At 44.0% G+C, this 19,821-nt stretch overlaps 1 long non-coding RNA gene across 1 annotated transcript in view; it reads right to left on the reverse strand.

Annotated features, from left to right (window-relative positions):
* LOC109026039 (uncharacterized) overlaps window positions 1-19,166 on the reverse strand; it is a 58,594-nt gene extending 39,428 nt beyond the window's left edge. The window contains exon 1 of the long non-coding RNA XR_008678219.1: window positions 18,990-19,166. This is a non-coding gene — a long non-coding RNA (uncharacterized lncRNA). The remainder of the gene's footprint in view (window positions 1-18,989) is intronic.
* Between the last annotated feature and the right edge of the window lie 655 nt (window positions 19,167-19,821).

Here is a 19,821-nt window from a genome sequence, read left to right on the forward strand (position 1 = left end):
CATAGGACAAGGCATGGTTGGGCCCAGTCTAGGGAAAGAGATAAAATGATAAAAAGTTTTTTTTTGAGATTTAGTGACAGGAATGCCCATTGTCAAGCTAGCTTGGCGCTTTAAGCCTCTGCCCTTAACACTCTACCACATCAATTCAGAAAAGGATTTGCTATGGGTGGGGTGTGGTCCCAAACTCTCATCTGTGGAAACAGGACCTCAATGACTTTGTGTGTTCAAAGAATGGACTTTGGGTTTCCTTCCAGCATCTGATTGTGGCATGTAGTAGTGGTTCTTGGGTCTGCCTCTCTGACTCCCTGTCAGTCCCTCAGCCTTTGTCCAGGAAGCGGCTCCCAGCTTCTTTCCTGGAAGCACTTTTGCACCAAGTCAAGGGGCCTCTCTCATCTCCCCGCAGCCCAAGCCTCTCCCAGAGCCAGGGGTGGTTTTAGCATTAGCTTATGGTTTTTCATCTTTGCTCCTTGTTCCTGGATACCCTCTCCTAATTTTAGAAGTGTGTCTTCTCCTATCAGTGGATGCAGCCCAGTGGAATTCCGTGGGGATACAAAAATAGTTGCAGGATGGGAGGTATCACTTTTTGGTTGGTGATTCTATGCAATACCAAATGAGAAATTTAAATAAGCAAAAAAACCTGCCTAGTCAATTGAACTGCTGGGGAGTAGAGATCACATATTGCTCATTTTTGAATCCCAGGTGCTTGGCACAAAGTACGTGCTCAGCACATTATTTGTTGAATGAATCCATCTTAGTTTTCTTCCTTCTACAGATAGGTGCTCTGACATGCATTAAGTTTAAACATGGTTGCACAAACAAAGTTGGAAGATGTTTCTGCTTCATAATAGCTGTCATGAGTCATGTCCAATAAAAATGTCCTGGGATCAGGAGGAAAAGGACACACAGTCCAGATCCAGCTCAGCCATCACCCAGGCAGCCCCAGGGTCTTCAGCCTCCCTGTGCCTCGGTGTCCTCCACTGCAACAAGAAGGTCATAATTTCTGTTCTGCCTCCCTCACAGCTGGTTATGAGAATGTGGCAAGAACAGACATGAAGAGATCATACTGGAGGTCCTACTTTTATTGTCATTATTATTACTACATGTAATTGTAGAGTTGAAGTGCTCATAATTATTTTTTACTACCTCAATCTCTTTTCTTCTCCATGAGCCTTCAAGGACCAAAGCCAGGTTTACCTCCTACCTCAGCTGAAGAAATGTCCATCCTGGTGAGGACGTCTTGCAGTTCGACCATCTGCTTGGTCAGCAAACATTTTCTGCATCACAGGTGGAGATTGAAAAGTTAAGTTGTGGAAGACTAGCTAAAAAACAGTTGTTTGCTGACACAGTTCCTGTGCTTGAAGCTACTCAGAGCAGAAACAGTAGGGTCTTCTCACCCAGAGACTATTATTCTCCCCAACAGAATCCTTGAACCAGCTAGAGAGCTCTCAGCCCCAGTTCTGCCCAGAACAGGCCCAGGAGGTGAGGAGATTTGTTAGGGGCAGCCAGCCAATGGCCAGCAGAGAGGCCAGGAACCGAAGTCTCCTGATTCCAGGCCGGTTTTTACTTTATTCCCCACGCCTCTCAGTGGGGGCATTGGTAGGTGGTGCTTTGCTTCCTCTTGTGTCTCGGTGCAGATGCTGTTGCTAAGGTAACCGGGTAAGCATAAAACAGAAACAGCCCATGGGGTCTTGCTGCCTCCACCTGTGTGTCCAGACAGTTTTCCATCCCGGCCAGAGAGACACAGTCAGGCTTATTGATCCAGGCTGAGCATGTGTGTTGGAGCCTGGAGAGAAACGCCTGATCTGTGTGGCAGCCTGTATTCTCTGAACATTCTTCCTGGGCATGGTTTTAGACAAGATGTTAAAGATGGAGACAGATGATGAGGAATTGAAATTGCTTTAGTATACCAGTTGTCAGTGTGACATGACTAAAACTGTCCAGGGCCTGGGTTCTTGACATATCCTTGGTTTATTCAGCGCATCTGTAGAATAAGAGGGCTGAAAGTACGGCCTCAACTCTGAATTCTGTGTCTAGCTTTCCTGTTGTACCCCAAGATGGAACCCTCCAACTTTCAGACAAGGGACTTTCTTAAAGAGCTATGTGATACCGTGTGGCTGATTTTCTCTTGTTCCTGGGAAGGGTTAGCTAATTAGTGTGTTAACCAGGGTCTTCCTTACCTCTTTTTCTTAACCCTTCCCTTAGCAGGCCCACCAGAGTTGGTCCCAAAGGAGAGAGGAGAGAACATAAATGAGCCAGTTTGGCTGCAGTGACAGCTCACAAGATGGTCAGATCATGGAGAGGGACTGAAATTCAGTCTAAGCTGCAGAAAAGGAGGAGAAGCGAGTACAATTCCTGCATTTCCAACTTTAAGTGGCCCCTGGAAGAAGCAAAGCATGTCCACATTAAGGCTGGACCTCACTTAGGGACTCCCTGGCTTAGGATCTCACTGTGACTACATCCCCAGTTTCTTTGGGGTGCACGTTGGAAGAGGCAGATCGGTCCTGGTAGCTGGTCATAGAACGGTGGCCTTTTGAGGTCTGAGAGAAGCATGAGATGCTGCAGGGGGCTAGAAACTCAAACCTTGAAATATGAAATCTGCCACCCTTACAGGGGACCACACACACTAACTCAGCCCCTCTCAACAGACACACAAACTTACCACCCACTTTCCAGGCAAATGCAACAGCCAGCTGCTCCCTACATGTCCTTTGCTTTTCTACCACTGTCCATTGCCACCTCTCTCCACTTAGCAACATCTGTCTTAGACAGGATACATTGGTTGCAAGCTCAGAACCCAACTCATATGAGCTAGGGAAAAGGAGGGCACAGCTGATATTTGGGAATATCTGGAGTCAGGGGCTCAGAGTTCACGACAACTCTCCCACTCCCACTCTCACCTCTTCTCTCCACTTCTCTCCAGGTGCCTATTTCATTCTCTCTCATGGCATACTGATTTCGTCCACATTGCAGGAAACACGGCTGCCCAAATCCCTCCCTGCCACACCCACATACAGGAACCTCCTGAATTTAACCTCTTTAGGCTTTCACTAAAGATATTGCCAGCTTTAAATCTGAAAATCCCAGGTAAGACTAATGAGTGGCTGGCCTTGGTCAGGCGCCCACCACTGGACTGTCAGGCAGAGCAGGGCGAGGGCAAGCTCATAGCATGCAGTTCCTATGGGCTGTGGGGAGAGGATACTTTCATATGAGAGAAGAGTGGTAGGCAGACAGCCCCACAGACATCCAAAGCAAGGCCTCCCTCCAACTTTAAGGCCCAATTCAACAAAGTGTTCTCCAGAATCCTCTTCAGCTCCACCTGGACTGGAAATAGCCTTCTCCTCTTCTCCACCCTTCCAGTGTCTTCACCTGTACCTCCCCATGCACTGAACACCTGTTGACCACGTGGTCACCATTTGAATAACTTTTCCTATACAAATACTAATGTGTGTCACTGAAGAAAAAAATTGGAAACATAAATAAATAAAGAGAATAAAATAAAAACCACTTGTAACTCTGCCATCTGGAGATAATCACTTAGCATTTGGGGGTGTTAGCAGTTGTTAGATTGATGTCTTTTTTTCTCTGCCTACATTCAGCCCTTCAACATCTCACCTCTCTGTGCTCCCCCAGAATCACCACAGTGCTTCCCATTCAGCGTGGGATCCCTTTGAGCATGTTAAATAAGCAGTGAATAAAGGAATAAACAAACAGATGAGTAAATAGAAAGTCGGAGAAAAAGCTCTCCTACCCAAAAGTTGCCCCAGAGAAGGTATCAGGAAGGCAAAAGAAAGGTACCAGTCCTCAGAGGGCACAGACACCCCACCCTCCCCATTCCTTCCCAGCCTTCTCTGCTCCTATTGGGGCAGAATCAGTGCCAGAAAGTGAGTGGTGCATAGTGAACAGGCCAGGCCTGGGCCATAAACATTAGTGAAAATACTGTTAGGGACGGAAGCCCTATCCCTGCCATGTGACTTAGAAATGTTGCCCGTGGCTTCAGGGAAAAGAGGATTCATGGAAACAACCAAGTCAAGGTCACCACATGCATGCAGTATTTTAGGCCCAGCAAGCAATGTGGCATATTCAAAGCTTCTGATGAATGGGTTCCAAGAAATCTGATTTTTAGCAGTGCTGTTGACACAGGAGTTGCAACAGCAACCCCCATGACTTGCCCCTCACTGGGTTGAAGATTATCATTGATTTATCTGGAGCAGAAACAGCAGGAATCCACATCACGCCTTGGAAGGCAGCCTGGGCAAAGGCAGAGAATTAACAGATCTTTGTTATTAATTCCAATACCACAACTCCCCATTGGTCCGTGCAGTAAAATCACAGGCTCTCTTGACAGGAGTTTCTCCGTGTTTAAGAGGGCTAGTGTTTGTTTTGTTTTGTTTTATGGGGCAGGTCCTTATTCTTAATTACAAAGACAATCCCAAATCACAAATATTCATTAATCACACACCAGCTCAAAACATGTTAGGTGCTACAGGAGGTGCAAAATAAGTAGCACAATCTCTATATTTCATTCATTTGAGCCTCAAACATTTATTGAGGCCGTTCTATGTGCCAAACATTGTGCTAGTCACTGGACTTTATAGCACAGTTATTTTCCCTTTTAAAAGTGAAAAGATGAGGTTCAGGGAGGTTAAGCAACTTACCGAGCTTGCCTATAGTCACACAGTTTGTAAGAGACTTGGGATGAGAATAAAGGGAAAGAATCTGACAGTTTGTTATTATTTTTATTGTCATTGTAGTGCCACTCATGTAGCCTTAGAAAAACTCAACCTCATGCATTTGCATGAGCCTCCTTTTCACTAACACACAACAAGCCACAATTCATGTTGGGGAGTAGGAAAGTGGTTTGTGCCCATTTACTCTTCCTCCGGTGAACCTCCCAGGAGCAGCTGGTGTGTGCAAAACCAAGAGCCCATGGCCCTTGCTCTGTTCTTATGCACAGTGGTCTGTTGATAGCTGCCCTCCAAACAGCCCTGGCACAGGGGTCAATCACAGGCCCACAGCCAGCAAAGATGAGCAGAAGGAATGCAAGTTTTGGTCTCCCAGCAGTGCTTTGCTTCTGACCCCTATGTTTTTCCTTCTTGACCTGGAAGCAGCATTTGGGTGCTAAAGGAAAGGACCCTGAATGCTGGAGTCTTGCAGGCCAGGATTTAAATCTCAGCTCAACCTCTTGGAAGTTGTGTGAACTTGGGCACAGCTCTTAGCTTCTCTGAGACTTCATTTTCTCCCCACTAAATGAAGGCAATACCCACCCTGCAGAGACGTTTAATAGAGGCAATACCTACCCTGCAGAGAGGTTCAATTGGGTAACATATGCAAGATGTCTGGCACGTGCTAATTGCCCAATCAATAGTAGTTATTATTACTGTCCAAACTAGATTTCACCCAAGAAGTGGAGTCACAATTATTAAGCCATAAACTAATATGCATTTATTAAAGATCTATTTTTAAGTAGGATTGATAATGGTTGTGAGAAAAACCTTGCCCACCCCCTCCAGCAGTTAGGGACCCAGACAGGGAGTAAATAAAACCCATGGCAATGAACAAGTCACCAACAACTCAAGCATCTAAGATACAAGAGGCGAGAAATAAAATTTTCCTAGGTGTCTGCAACTTTGGAGATAAGGGCAGTGAGTGTGGGCAGATGGAGGCCCCAGGGAACCCCCTGTCTAGGCCCCCCTGCACTACATCACAGGTACTCTTCACAGGCCTAGTATCCATGTACTGTTCTTTTCCCCCCTTCTCCAGAGTTTGCTTTTTGGCTCATTCAGGTATTTTCCTTTCTGAGAGCCACTGGGGACTCAGAGCATCCTCAGGTTATCTGTCCTCAGGCCTAGCCGGCTCCTTGCTGGGTTCTGACCTCACCTCTGGCGTCAGTCTTATCAGGTGTGGACAGAATAGTCTCCCCAGCTCCTGGAGCTGCAAGCCCAGGATTCTCCCCACACCCAGGCCTCATCCGGTATGATGGAGGAGGGCCAGGCACCTCTGGGACTAAACACAGTGGTCACCTGCCAAATCAAAATGACCACAGGGGTCTGCAAGTGAAGCCATAAGGCCCAGAATCAGGGAGGAAGGGTGGGGTTTACATAAGTGTTGACAAAGAACAGAGCAGATGCCATGCTCCGCCAAGCAGGAAAGAGGGAGGAGGATGCTGGGGAGAAACAGCAACCCTCTGCAGCCCAGGTCTTCATAGGGACACTAGCAAAGGGACAACAGGTCATGATGGGGATTTAGTGTCCTCTGGGAATTTTTTCCTCCCAGGGAGCATGAAGATCCAGCTGAGCTCAGTCTTAAGAAATAAGTCTTAGGGTGACTGAATAGGAAGCAAGTGAGCTCACTGGGAACCAGAGAGGTAGACATATTGGGTACCTGGGCAGAGGTACCAGCTGCTCTGTGTAAACTCATATTCCATAATCAGAAAGCACACTTCATTTCTTTTCTTTCTTTCTTCTTTTCTTTTTCTTTTCTTTTTGTTTTTTTTGAGACAGAGCTTTGCTCTTGTCGCCCAGGCTGGAGTGTGCAATGGTGCGATCTCGGCTCACTTCAACCTCCGCTTCCTGGATTCAAGCGATTCTTCTGCCTCAGCCTCCCAAAGTAGCTGGGATTGCAGGCTCCTGCCACCAGGCCCAGCTAATTTTTTTGTATTTTTAGTACATACACGGTTTCACCATGTTGGCCAGGCTGGTCTTGAACTCCTGACCTCAGGTGACCCACTGGCCTCAGCCTCCCAAAGTGCTGGGATTACAGGCATGAGCCACTGGGCGCGGCCAGTACATTTCATTTCTACGGCACCTCTGGTTTGTTTAAATTTGTCGGCTGGCTTAAGTACTCCTTGGGGTTAATGGTTCAGGTGGGGTGGGAGTGGGTGAGTATTTAATTAGAATTCATTCCATAGGGGCCTCTTTGTCCTGTTAGGGTCAGCTCCAACCACTTGTTTCTCTGCGCCGGGACTGCTGCCTTTATTGGACTTGTTAGTGTCTGTCAGTAAATGATAACTCATTTGAACTGTCTCCAGAATCACAGTGGTGCAGGGCGCAGAAGCTTCTCACATTGGTGTTTCACATTCTAGGGCTTAGAAGGGAGGCAGGGGTCAGGCCACTCCTCCAAACCATGGAGACTGCAGGCCAGAGAGCTGGCAGACACCCAAGGAGCCAGGCCTCATCCTGGGGTGACAGAGAACCAAGGGAGCTGCAGACCCCCAAGGGGGCAAGCCTGGGACTGGCACCCTGTCAGCAAGAAGCTAGTAGGAAACTGTGGGAATAGGCAGGTGGACAGCTGGGGTCCACAGAAATGGAAAGCCAGAGGAACAGAAAGCATTTCCTTCCCTGCAGGCTACATTCCACGTGCAGCCCCACTGTACTTGGACCTGTGAGCCACAGCCACGAATCTAGACTTCAGAAATACTCACATCTGTGCAGAATGACAGGGTGCCACTTTGTTCATTGTACCATTGCTTGAAATAGCAGAAGACTAGGATCAATCTAAATCTCATCAATAAAAGTCTGATTAAATAATTCACAGTCTGTGCAGACAGTGGCATACTTCAAACGAAGCGCCTCACACTGTGATGGGGGATGACCTCCGAAATACATTGCTACATCACACAAATACAACTAGGTTCAGAACTGTGTATTATCACTTGTTATTTCTTAAAAGGGGGCAAGTAGAGTGGGGAAGGGAAGAGAATATATATTTATGCACTTGTTTATGCATAAACTATCTTTGGAAGGATTCCCAGACTGGTAATATGGTAATATTTTATTCCTCCAGGAAGGAGGGTGCCAGGATTGGGTGTGAGAGATGGGAGGGGACTGTATCCCAGCCTAGCCCAAACTTAGTAGCTTAAAGCAACCCCCATTCATCCAGCTCAATCTCTGTGGTTTGGCTGTGGTGGCTGGGGCCTCTCTGCACATGAGGACCAGGAGGCTGGTCCTGCCTTCACAAGGCAGCGTCAGAGTTCCCAGGAGCCAGAGACTCCTGAGCAGAGCAAGCCCAGTGCACAAACACTTTCAGACTCTTATTTGCATGATGTTTGCTGACATCCTTTTGGCCAAAGCAATTCACGTGACCAAGCCCAAATTCAAGGCAGAGAAATAGACTCCATTTCTTAATGGGAGGAGCCACCAAATATTACGGTCACTTGTTTAAATCTACCTCACGGTAGGGCAGGGATGATGACAGAGGGGGAGACTTTTCTCTTTTTAGCCTTTTGAACTTTTTGAATTTGAGTCATGTCAATATTACTTAATCAAAAATAACTAAAAGCTTAAAATTTAAAATAGATACCCTGAGATTAGCTTCAAAATAATTCAGCTGTTGAAGGAGATGAGGCAGGGAGAGGGGAGAGTTGAGACATAGGCAAAATGAGATTGGCAGTGAGTTGGGAACTGTGGAAGCGGGGTGATGAACACAGGAAGGCTTGTAATAATCTACTTTGTGGATGCTCAAATTTCTTGCAGCAGGAATTTTTTTAAATAATAAAAAAGAAAGAACTAATAGCAAAAACTCACACTTACTAGACTTACATGGTAAGTGCATTGCCTGCGTCATCCCCTATAAGGTGGTCGGGATTCTTGTGGCCTTAACAACAGCTTTCTTGAGTGGCAGCTGCAGAGTGAGGCCACAGGGCAGCCTAAAGTAGAGAGAAGAGCAGGGAAGAAAGGAACGTAGGAAGCTGCCTGCCAGTGTGGGCAGGACTTGTAGCTGAAAATCCAAGGATTGGGATGGTATTTGGTGGTGGCACGGAAGGTGAAAAATATTTGATTGTCTCAGAAACACACACAGAGCTTATGAGGGTTGGAAACAAGACGGGAGCCTTTCCAAGGATTCCAGACAAACACTATGGGGCATGTGAGCACATTTGAAGGAAAATGACTCAGTAGGAAATTTTCTCAGTAGGTACATTTTCTTGCCTCTTATCACTCAAAATGGCCACATGTGTGACCCTGGGCCTCCAGTCACCCACATGGCCTGGGCCTGGCGCCGAAAGGCTGGTCATGGAGCAGTTCTGACAATGCTCTTCTATGGCAGAGGAGGAAATCCTTCACCATATCTTCTGAGTCCCTGGCCTCCCTAGCTAACCCTTAGAACTCTCTCCCTGTTCCAAATGTCTGCTAAGAGTTTTCCCAGAGGCTGTGGCTTCTGAAGCCATGTTCAGCCTCTCTGGAAAGCTCAGCTTTTAGGTGTGTTCCTGTGAATGCCAGTGTGTGCACCTGCAGATGCTCCTCCTGTGGCGGCTACAAGGTGGACACCTCTGTAGGGGAAGTGACTGCGACACTTTCTAGGAATTTAGGGGTGTCCCCCACCCCAACTGTAGGCTAGGGTAGGTGACTCCTACATCATGCCTTATTCCTGTCTTTATTGCTGAATCTCCACATTGTTTAAAATTGTTCATCACTATTCAAAGACTTAGTATTAAAGAATTACTGTTAAGTTTTTAGGTGTGATACTGGTATTGTCAAATATAGCTTCATCCTTTTATTAAGGTATAATGTATATACTGAAAAGTGAACAAATTATATGTGTACAGCTGAAGAGATTTTTAAAAGAGAAAACACCTGTATTGCCAGCCCGCAAGTCAAAAAAAGAGATCATTGCAAGCAGGATATTCATGTTGGTTAAAAAAGAAGCTTTGTAGTAATATGTCCTTAAGGATCTACAGAGGAAATATTGATGTCTTGGGTTTGCTTCAAAATAACCTGGAGTTGAGGGAAGGCACAGACTAAACAACATTGCTCACCAATTGATAACTATTGAAGCTGGTAAGGTTTCCATAGGCCTTCTATGTATTCTCTGTCTTGCTCTCTGTTTCACATATTTAAAATTTCTCTGATAAGATTTTTAAAACAATCATTAGGAGCCCAGGCTTTAACTGAACCAGAGGTGGCTCTGAGGCATGAGGTAAAAGCTAAGAGGTGAAATTAAAATGTCCCTTTAGGATATTACTTGGTAATTAAGAATCTTTGAGTCTACTGGATTAAATATGTAAATAATCTATCTTTTTAAGTGGGTTTTTATGTGCCTATCTTCTCTGTGTCACTGAGAGCTTCCTGCAGGTGCTGGGTTTTATTCCTATCTGTATCCCTGCTGCTTATGTAGTACCGTTCTTGGCACACAGGAGGTGCTCAGAAGTGCTTGCTGAGCAAATGAATGCTTGAATGTTATATCATATCCTATGACAAGGTCTAACAGAGCACCACGGTGGTGTAGGTGCCCAAAATTGCTATATCGTTTAAATTGAAATCAATACCACCAACTTCTTTTCTCTTTTGTAGTTGCTTCCAAACAATAAGTTGCTTAAATCCTAAAATATCAGAATTGAGAGGGACTTAAAGGTCACTTTGTATAACCTGCTTATGTTCTAGATGAGGAAACCAAGGTCCAGAGAACTAAGTGACCTTTTCAAGGTCACACAGCTGGTAGGGACAGAGCCAGAGCTAGAGCTCAGCCTTGTTGAGCCCCATCGGGCCTGTTGTTATTATATCATCCAGCTCCATGGCTGTTAATTTGACACACCCAAAATCCTATTTTCACAGGTAAAGAAAGAGAATTTCAAAGAGGTGAATATAATTTTCCCAAGGTCTTCGGTCATCGTGACTCCATAGCTCTATCAAAAACAGTGTTTGCCACCTTGGGTTATGGCCTTTACTTTGAGAAAATTTAAAATTCAGAAACTTTAATTTTAAGAACAGAGAGGTGATTATTCTCATTAGAAAGGACTTTGATGCACGTTTTTATTCAAGAGGTGAATTCTTCTTTCAAATGTCTTTGAAATATGGGCAGATTTTTTAAACTTCCATCTGCATCTAGCTTGTTAGGAGCAAAGTAACTGTATAAAATCAGGCACAGCCCAAGCCATGTCCTGTCCTGTCAAGTGTCACAAGGGTGCTTTCAACATCCCCAAGCCAAAAAATAAACCAATCAAAGATAACACACCAAGACTGGAAATAAATGAAAAACCCCAACAACAAACAAACAAAAAAAGTCAACCATTTCATAACATGGTATCTTTTTAAAAAAACATATTCGTTTAAAAAAAGTTGTTAAATTAAAATGTTAGGATAACCATGCCTTATAATTTAATTTTGTTGTCTCTCAAAGCAGCATAACTATAGTGGTCTTTTGTGCCATTCGTTTTCTGGGCTTTTCCATGCAAAAGTATGTTGCAGCTTTGTCCAGTGCCTTTTTCAAGCATCTTGTGACATTTCCATCCCCCTACCTAACAGGGTGGCCGGATTTCTTTGCTGTTAAGAGGATTACTGAGACGTTCCCCTTTATATAACTCAGAAAACTCCGTAAATAACAAGAAAGAGCAAACAAGAGATGTCAAGGAGAGAGGTTACAATCAAGGGCTGCATTTCAGAGAAGCTGGCTAAGCAAAAAGAGGTCAGAGAACTTTCTTAATTGACACTGATAAAGCTGGGGCTTGAGAAGCAGTGTCCTGGGCGCCATTTTCATGGGCAAGCAGAGGGGTTAGCTTACATTCATCCATCAAGGGTTAAGCTTTAAACCCAAGAACTTCGGGTGAGTCAGGGCCAATGACCGGTAAAGGAATGAGACACCTTATCTCTAATCAACCCTGCCTCAAAATAGCTCTCTTCCCTTGGGCAGAGACTCCCAGCACACTATAGTTCAGCGAAGTGCCTGAGCCACACTTAGTCAGAAAGTCAATGAGTACGCTTTGTGCACAAAGTTAAGTTAGACCTCTCTGCGTGGAGCAAGGCATAATTTAACAACCCTCACTATGGCTTGCATCAAATCAGGATGTTCCAGCCAGAAAGGACCTTACAGTTTACCTGGACCAGCTCCTCATTTTACAGATGAATAAACGGAGACCCAGGGAGATGGATGATTTGCAAAAGAACACCAAGGGAGTCAGTGGCTGGGCTGAGGGCTGAAACCCTGCGCTAGAGCAGACATTCTCTTTCTCTTGGCAATTCTGCTATACTCATCTGAAAAATGAATGAAACACTCATGCCCCTGGTCAATTTTCCTTCCGTTGTTAAGGAAATCATTGCCAATGCTCCAATAGTTTCTAAGTCAACACATTCACAGGCAGTTCTTGTTAAACCCTTTCATTGTGAGTCTCCCAAACTTCCTCTTCTATCTTCATACTTCAGAGAGCTTTACTTTTGAGGTTCACTGTGTGGGCTGCCACTGTTGTTCCTTTCTCCGCTGCTGGGAGAATGTTACAAATGGGTAATTGAAGTACTTGGGGTGTTGCTCTTAGGATGGGGTCAGACAAAAATTGACACCAGCCTCATCAGCTGTTCACCCCTAACAAGGGTTGTGACTCACATCTCAGGACTGCTGTTTCAGAAATGATCTGTGACATGGCACAGCTCAAACATTCCTGCCTCGATGCTTCCTACACCGCCATTTGCATACTGTGTCCCCTTTGTGCGTCCGCCACACAGTATGGGCTCTGTCCAGAGCTATCAGAGGCACATCAGGTCTAAATAGGAGTGGGGGAAAGCCTGGAGCTTGGAAAAGACTGCTGAAAACTGGGCAAAATAATAAGGATTTAGGACATGGACAGACAAAGTTCTGGAATGTGCTGTTAGAAAAATGCCTGGCCCTATCTAACTTGAAGGAGTTTTGTGTCATGTTATTACTATCCAAGACTTTGTGTCAGAGACTGAAGAGAAATAAAGCACTAAGGGACAGGACATTCAATTTTGACACCCCTTCGTTTCTCCATGATTGTCATTTCTTAAGTGTTCCACTTATTTCCTCCATGAGTCAACTGGGCTGGACTTATTGCAGCTCTCAGGTGGAAACTGGTCCTAGTTGTTCTTCATGCATGAGATTTATATCTTCTAGCAAGACTCCAAGTTACTCTATAAAAGTCTCAGGGCTTTATAATTCCCGCAAGGTTTCCTACTGAGGGCTGGACATACAGGAGGTGCTTAATAAGTGTTAAATAACCATGTCCTGCTTGGTCAGCATCACAGTTTTAAACTCACTTCATGCTAAAGTCAGGTCATGCTATTCAGGTGCTCATTGCATTCATGAGAAGGCACAAGGGCAAAGAAGAATGATCGCCCGAGGTTTATACCCAGTGAATGACAGAGCCAAGCCTCAATCCCAGGTCTTCTGAAATCAAATCCAGTTCTCACTAACTCTTCTGTCTATCATAGGATGGATAAAGAAAATAGGCTAAAGACATTTAGGTTAAAGCTGGTGAAAAGTGAAATCGTTCATTGCTGGGGGTGGAGGGTGGGGCAGGTCTTAAAATTTTTAAAGGACATTTTAACTGTTATACCCTCAGCTTACTACATAAGTTATACAAAGACTTCCATACATTTATGTAATTGTAACAGTGTAACTTTTTTCTTGCAAGAGTTCCATCATAATCAATTGGTTTAGCAGAATAAAAATTGGTTTCTTTTTAGCTGAAGAACTAAAAATAGGAGGCAAATTAATATTCAGCAAATGAGATGAATCTCTATGAGGTATGGCTTTATTGTTCTGATGAACACCAACTCAATGTGGTGTTCGAAATGTCTCAGTAACACCCATATTCATGTTCAAAGATGATGTCACCAAGGAACATACACAGGCATTCACTGAGTGCACAGCACGGTTCTGGATGGCTTTCCAGAACCATCAGCTAGCTATAGGACCTTAGGTACATACTAAAGGACCCAACGATTTTTTAACACCAACCATGTTCCAGAAACCTTGAAAAACACTTTGCATGTTATTACATTTAACCCTTGTGACAACTTTATGATTTAAAATGAGGACCCTGAGCAGAGAGTAGTCATTAATTTACTCAAAATGACATGGCCAATAAATGGCAAAGCTGGGAGCTGTATCAGATATTAGTGACTCCAAAGCCCATATTTTTCCCGCTATACCAGAGCTTCTCAATCCTAATTCATATTAGTATCACCCAAGGAGCTTTCATATTGTAATGATGCCTGGGTCTCACCTCAGACCAATTACATCAGAATATCTGAGGATATATCCTGGATGTTTTTTTCTGGATGTCTTTTCATCACCCTAAGTGATTATACTATGCAACCAGAGTTAACAACCACTGAACTGGGTGTGCTGAGACTCAGTGCCTTCAACTGTAAAGTAGATGGAGATCTCTGCTTTCTACTTCTGTAGTCACCAGAAGGCTAATTATCCTGGGGCCAATAGCTGCCTGAGAAGCCCCAATTTGCACCGAGAGTAAGCAGTTGTCACCCATACTGTCAGATATTCTCCCAACTTTCTACTTAAGTGTGGGCTATGAGTACAGCTGTTTAAACTTCCAGGAATGGGACTCTAAAATATACAATTATTTCATATATTCATATATATGTGAACCCCAAATATCTGAGACAGATCTCAGTTAATTTAGAAAGTTTATTTTGCCAAGGTTGAGGATGCATGCCCGTGACACAGCATCAGGAGGTCCTGATGACATGTGTCCAAGTTGGTCAGAACACAGCTTGGTTTTATACATTTTAGGAAGACATGAGACGTCAATCAATATATATAAGCTGTACATTGGTTCTGTCTGGAAAGGCAGCGCAACTTGAAGCTGGGAGGGAGCTTCCAGGTCACAGATACTTGAGAGACAAACGGTTCATTCTTGTGAGTTTCTGATTAGCCTTTCCAAAGGAGGCAATGAGATACACATTTATCTCAGTGAGCAGAGGGGTGACTTTGAATAGAATGGGAAGCAGGTTTGCCCTAAGCAGTTCCCAGCTTGATTATTCCCTTAGTGATTTGGGGGCCCGAAGATTTATTTTCCTTTCATATATATATATTTTAAATCAGAACAAGGCCCTAAAACTCTAGAAAGATTCCCATGCCATTATTTTCTCTGTCTTTCTTTCCAGATATCAATCATAGCTATTTTGGTGAAATCCCTATTGCTCCAAACTATTTTAGTGCTGCCTCTCTGCCATCATGACAACAAAGGTCTTTTGAAAAATGTTCATAACCTTTGACCCAGAATTCTTTTAAGGAGGTAAACCAAAAGCAAGGGAAAAAAAACACAAAAAGAGCTTTGGGAAGAAAGATGTTCACTGCAGTATTATTTATTATAGTGGAAAACTGGAGAAAACTCTTATGTGTAACAGTAGGAAAACAATTTAATAAAATATGAGGTAGCTTACTAAATGGAAAAATGCTTATTGAAAATGGTTTTTACATAGAGAGTTAATATGCAAAAATATTAATTCATGTTAAAATGCTGAATGAATGCAGGTACAAAATTACATAGTGATCTATGAGTTACATTACATAGTGTCATATCAACTATGTATGTCATTTTATACACAGAAAAAAGAAGAAAAAATTATATTATTCCAAGGTTAAAATACCTAAAATTTAGAATATTTAGAATTGGGTTAAAGTACCTGAAATTGTTTTCACTATCAACCCAATTCTATATGTTTGAAGAACAGCATGTGAAGGTGGTTATGGAGCAGGCCCTGTCCAGAGAAATGTTATATCCGGCCCTGGGACCTCTAGGCTTGTATACACAGATAGAGGACTTATAAACAGCAGAGTTGAAACAGGAGTGAATCTGAAAGAGCCAGTCCCTCAAGATGAATCCTGAGTGGCTACATAAATTTAATATAGAGCCAAACGGCCATTTACTGACTAGAGATTACACACTACTCTGAGTTCCTGGAAAACCCACAGTCGGCTTAACACTGGGGCTTTCACAGCTGACTGTTACCGCTCATGTGGCCTGAAGCAACGAATAGGCTGTGCTCCCCATCAACCAATCAGGACTCAGCTGCATTGACCAATCAGAACCAAGCCAGTTTGAATTGTTTATTTGCATAAATGGACCTGACTGGGAACCCAGGTAGGAATTTTCTCTGTAAACGCCAAACTGTCTCTTTGTTCTCTTCATTTTACACTTAGGGCTATGTTTCCTCGTCTGTGAACTGTTCATTGCAATAAAGTCTGTTTCCTCTAAATTCCTTTTCAGAGAACTTTTGTTCACACAGAAAACCACAGGTCACGTGATTTTTTTTGTTTGTTTTTGGAATGGTATGCACAGATAAATTTAAAATTAGAGTCAAGGGAGGGGTAGCTAAGACAGCCCAGTGACGATGATCAATTCTACTTCAGGAAGAAATCAAGAAGAAAATGGGATTCACAAATCAGTTAGTAACAACCGAGATTTCCACTTTGAAAGTATCTTCACACCGTTATTTCACGGGATCCTCAAAACCCCCCGAGGTGGTGGGAAGGTGATTGTTGGTGTCAGTCCCATTTTGCAAAAGAGAAAAATGAGTGTCAGGCAGAGTGACTCGCTCGGTGCCCTGGCGGCGGCAGCGCGCCAAGGCCCAAGGCCCAAGGCCCCTCTGGTCTCTGGGCTTAGACCTACGGCAAGAGGCGGGGGAAGCCTGCAGCGTAGCTCTGCAGCAGGTGGCAAGCCCTCTACCCGCTGGGAACGTTCAGGGTTATCAGCCCGTGGGAAGCAAGGTAGGACCCGCAGCTTGCAAGAATCTGCAAGGTGGGAACCGCGCTCGGGATGTGTTTGGCCCCCCAAGGCCAAGGCACGAAGGGGTCCCAGGCGGGTCGCCAGCGGCGCGGCTTACAATGGCCGGTTCCGCCCATAAGGGTCGCCCCCGCAAGGCGGGTGAGCTTTCCCGCCCTATGCGCCTGTTTCCGCGGGCCAGGCCGTCCGCCCGCGCCGCGTGGCCTGCCTAGCTGCACCTTAGCCCCCATGCGCGGGTGGGCCCGGGCCCCGCCGCCGCGCTCTGAGCCCGCGTGGGTCTCACAACCATGGCCCTCTTATCTGCTCGTGTGCTTCGGTGTTTGGTTTTCCCTGTTTGACAGACTGAACCTTGTACTTTCGCAAATAACAAGTGTTTGCTCAGCAATCCAAGCAGCACCGGCAAGATTGCAGGTGCTGCGGAGGGCATGAGAGGTCATGCATTCGGGATGCCAGGAGGTCCTGGAGTCAGGAGCCCTGCAGCCCCCTCAGGGATGCCAGTGGCTTGGGCTGAACCCCAGACTCTGCCCTCGAACTTGAAGGGAACTTGAAGCTTCTTTAGGCCAAGTTTTATTGAAGGGTGTCCTGGGACACAATTCAGTGACTAGTAAATTTTGGCCATCGGAAAGCTCTCTTTACCCTAAAGAAAGACGAATACACTTAATGACAATTATGATAATAATAAATTTAGAAAGGCAATGGTAATTCTTTTTTTCCTAACTTGTCTCACTCTACTTCTTTTAAATTCAAAACAGGTCCCCTTTTTGCTGTTGTTAAAAAGGATTTTTTAGCTTCTGAAATTAAAGCAAAGTATTTCACTTTTGTTAAAAAATAGAACTTAATCCACAGTTCAGATTTTTGTTTTTCTAGACTTGAAAATCTGCTTGTAATTTGCACAAATGCCTTTCACTTCAAAACCTTTTATCCAAATAGAAGCACAAAGTTGTACTTGCCTTTCCTTCCACAGAAGGCGTTTCCAGTATCTTGCATACACAACAACTTGTTCAGGTTAAACATAGTTTCACTAAAGAGCTATTAAATGGTGCTCTTAAAGTTTATCTTTGCATTTTAAAAGGGGTATAGATGTAGCCAAAACAGCAAGGATAGCATGTAGGGTACTTTGCAGTTCTCTAAACTTTTTCCTCCCTGGAGTCACAGAAGTCCCTTCCTGGATTAAGTCACTTTGGTACTCAATACAGTGTTTGTTTGCATCATTTAGCATTATGCCCCTTAGCTTTACCCAGTGTCATTTTAAGAAATGATCGGGTGAAAAACAGCTTTAAATTATCTGTAAAATTGCCATAGATATTCATTATGTTGCTTCACATAAAAAATTCCTTGCAATTAATTTCCACTTGGACTTTAGTACTAGAATGAAGTTTGTCTATGTTTTCTTTTTTCAGTTAATGAAAGCTGTGGAATGCATGGGACTATTCTTTTTGCCTAGGAATCTCAGAACTTAATTTTGAGGATCCTCCTTAGCCTACATTTTCTGACATAGTTCTTACCCTATATCTCCCTTTCCCCCAACCACCATCAGATATTTCTTTCTCTAAGTTATTCATCCCATCTTTGTTTTAAGGTACCTATATGTTCTTTTATGATTCCCTTAAAAAAATCCCAGAAGTAGGAGGATATAAAAATTAGTTATTCTAGACTTCCTCAAAATGTTCTTTCAATCTGCTTTTAAACGGCATATACAATCATTCTCGGCTTTGGCATTTGGTTCAGGTGACACCTGCAAGTTACCTTACCAAAGGCCTACCCAGAATTGTGTACAATCCCAGCAAACAAGGCTCTGCCCCTCTCAAGAGTACTCTCAAACAGCAATGCATATCTCATCTAATGCATTACTATTTTGTGAGTCACTAACAAGCTTCAGTACTTTGTTTTATTAGTAACAACTGACTCACAGCACACCTTGCAGCTGTGGAAGCCCCATCTGATACCCAGACCCCTGATGCAATGCAGCTGCTCTGAGATATGCCGGGAAACAACAGCTCAGGAATCAGTTCTTATTTTCCTTCAAGTAGAAGCACAGATTTCCTTACTTTCAACTGTCATGAGCTGACTCATTTTTCAACGAAGCCCAACATCTGTGCTTCCTTCCATCCAGCAGGAAAACTTTATTTCCCCAGAACTTATTTCTTCAGTCAAAGGTGTCTGCCAGTTCTCAAGAGAGCTGTACTTACAAAGATGCCCAAGAAGCAACTGGGAAAAACTCTGGAGTTCTGAGGACCCTTAGAGAAAAAGCTGATGGAAAAGAGGAAGGGAGTGAATGTCTCCTGAACCCCGGCTCTGTGCTAGGCACTGTACGTACTCCTTGGCAAATTTCTTTTAGCCTTACCAGCAGGCCTCTGATTTAGACACATTTATATGCATTTTCCCCATGAGAAAACAGGCTCAGAAGGGCTAAAGAGCTTGATCAAATTGCATCACTGTTGTCTTAGTCCATTTTGTCCTGCTATAACTGAATTCCAAAAACTAGGTAATTTATAAACAACAGAAATGTATTTCTCACAGTTCAGGAGGCTGGTAAGTTCAAGATCATGGTGCTGGTAGGTTTGGTGTCCGGTAAAGGCTGTCTCCATTCATAGATGATGCCCTGGACACTGCATCCTCTGTAGGAGAGAAACACTGTTCTTCACATAGCAGAAGCATGAGGGAAGAGCTCTAATGACATGAACACCTCCCGTTAGGCCCCACCTCCCAACACTGTTGCCTTGGGAATTAAGTTCCAACATGAGTTTTGGAGGGGATAAAAATGTTTAAACCATAGCAACTTATTAAGTGGTGAATCCTGGATAATAGCCCAGTTGGCTGGATGATGGGGCCCATTCAGTGTTCACTATAGAAACTGCCCAGAGAGAGTGAGGTTGTTAATATGCTCCCTCAGACTGGTTACACAGAGCACCCTATAGTTCAGGCCACGTGCAGGGACTCTGAGGCTGCAGGTCCTGGGTTCAAATTCCAGCTCTGTTACTTGTGCATGACCTTGGACAAGTTACTTAATTTCATGGGATGCCTGTTTCATCACCTTTAAGATGGGGATAGTTGTTTGGAGCAAATTATTTAATCCTGGCACAATATAAGTATTCAACAACTGTTAGCTATCATTATCCATTCATATCCCACTGTTATTTTATTGCAGGGTAAAAAAAATGATGCTTTCTTGCCCAAATGGTGGTGTTTTTATGTTGCCTATCATTTGGAAATCATTCACTTGGAATGGTAGACCTGGTAGTGGGGTCATCTTTGGAATCACCTAGACAGTTTTTTAAAATACTGATGCTTGTGTCCTACTCCTAGAGATTCTGATTCAGTTGGTCTCCTAGGCATGTAGGAGAAGGAAA

Source organism: Gorilla gorilla, chromosome 2 (assembly GCF_029281585.2).
Source record: "Gorilla gorilla gorilla isolate KB3781 chromosome 2, NHGRI_mGorGor1-v2.1_pri, whole genome shotgun sequence".
Taxonomy (NCBI): domain Eukaryota; kingdom Metazoa; phylum Chordata; class Mammalia; order Primates; family Hominidae; genus Gorilla; species Gorilla gorilla.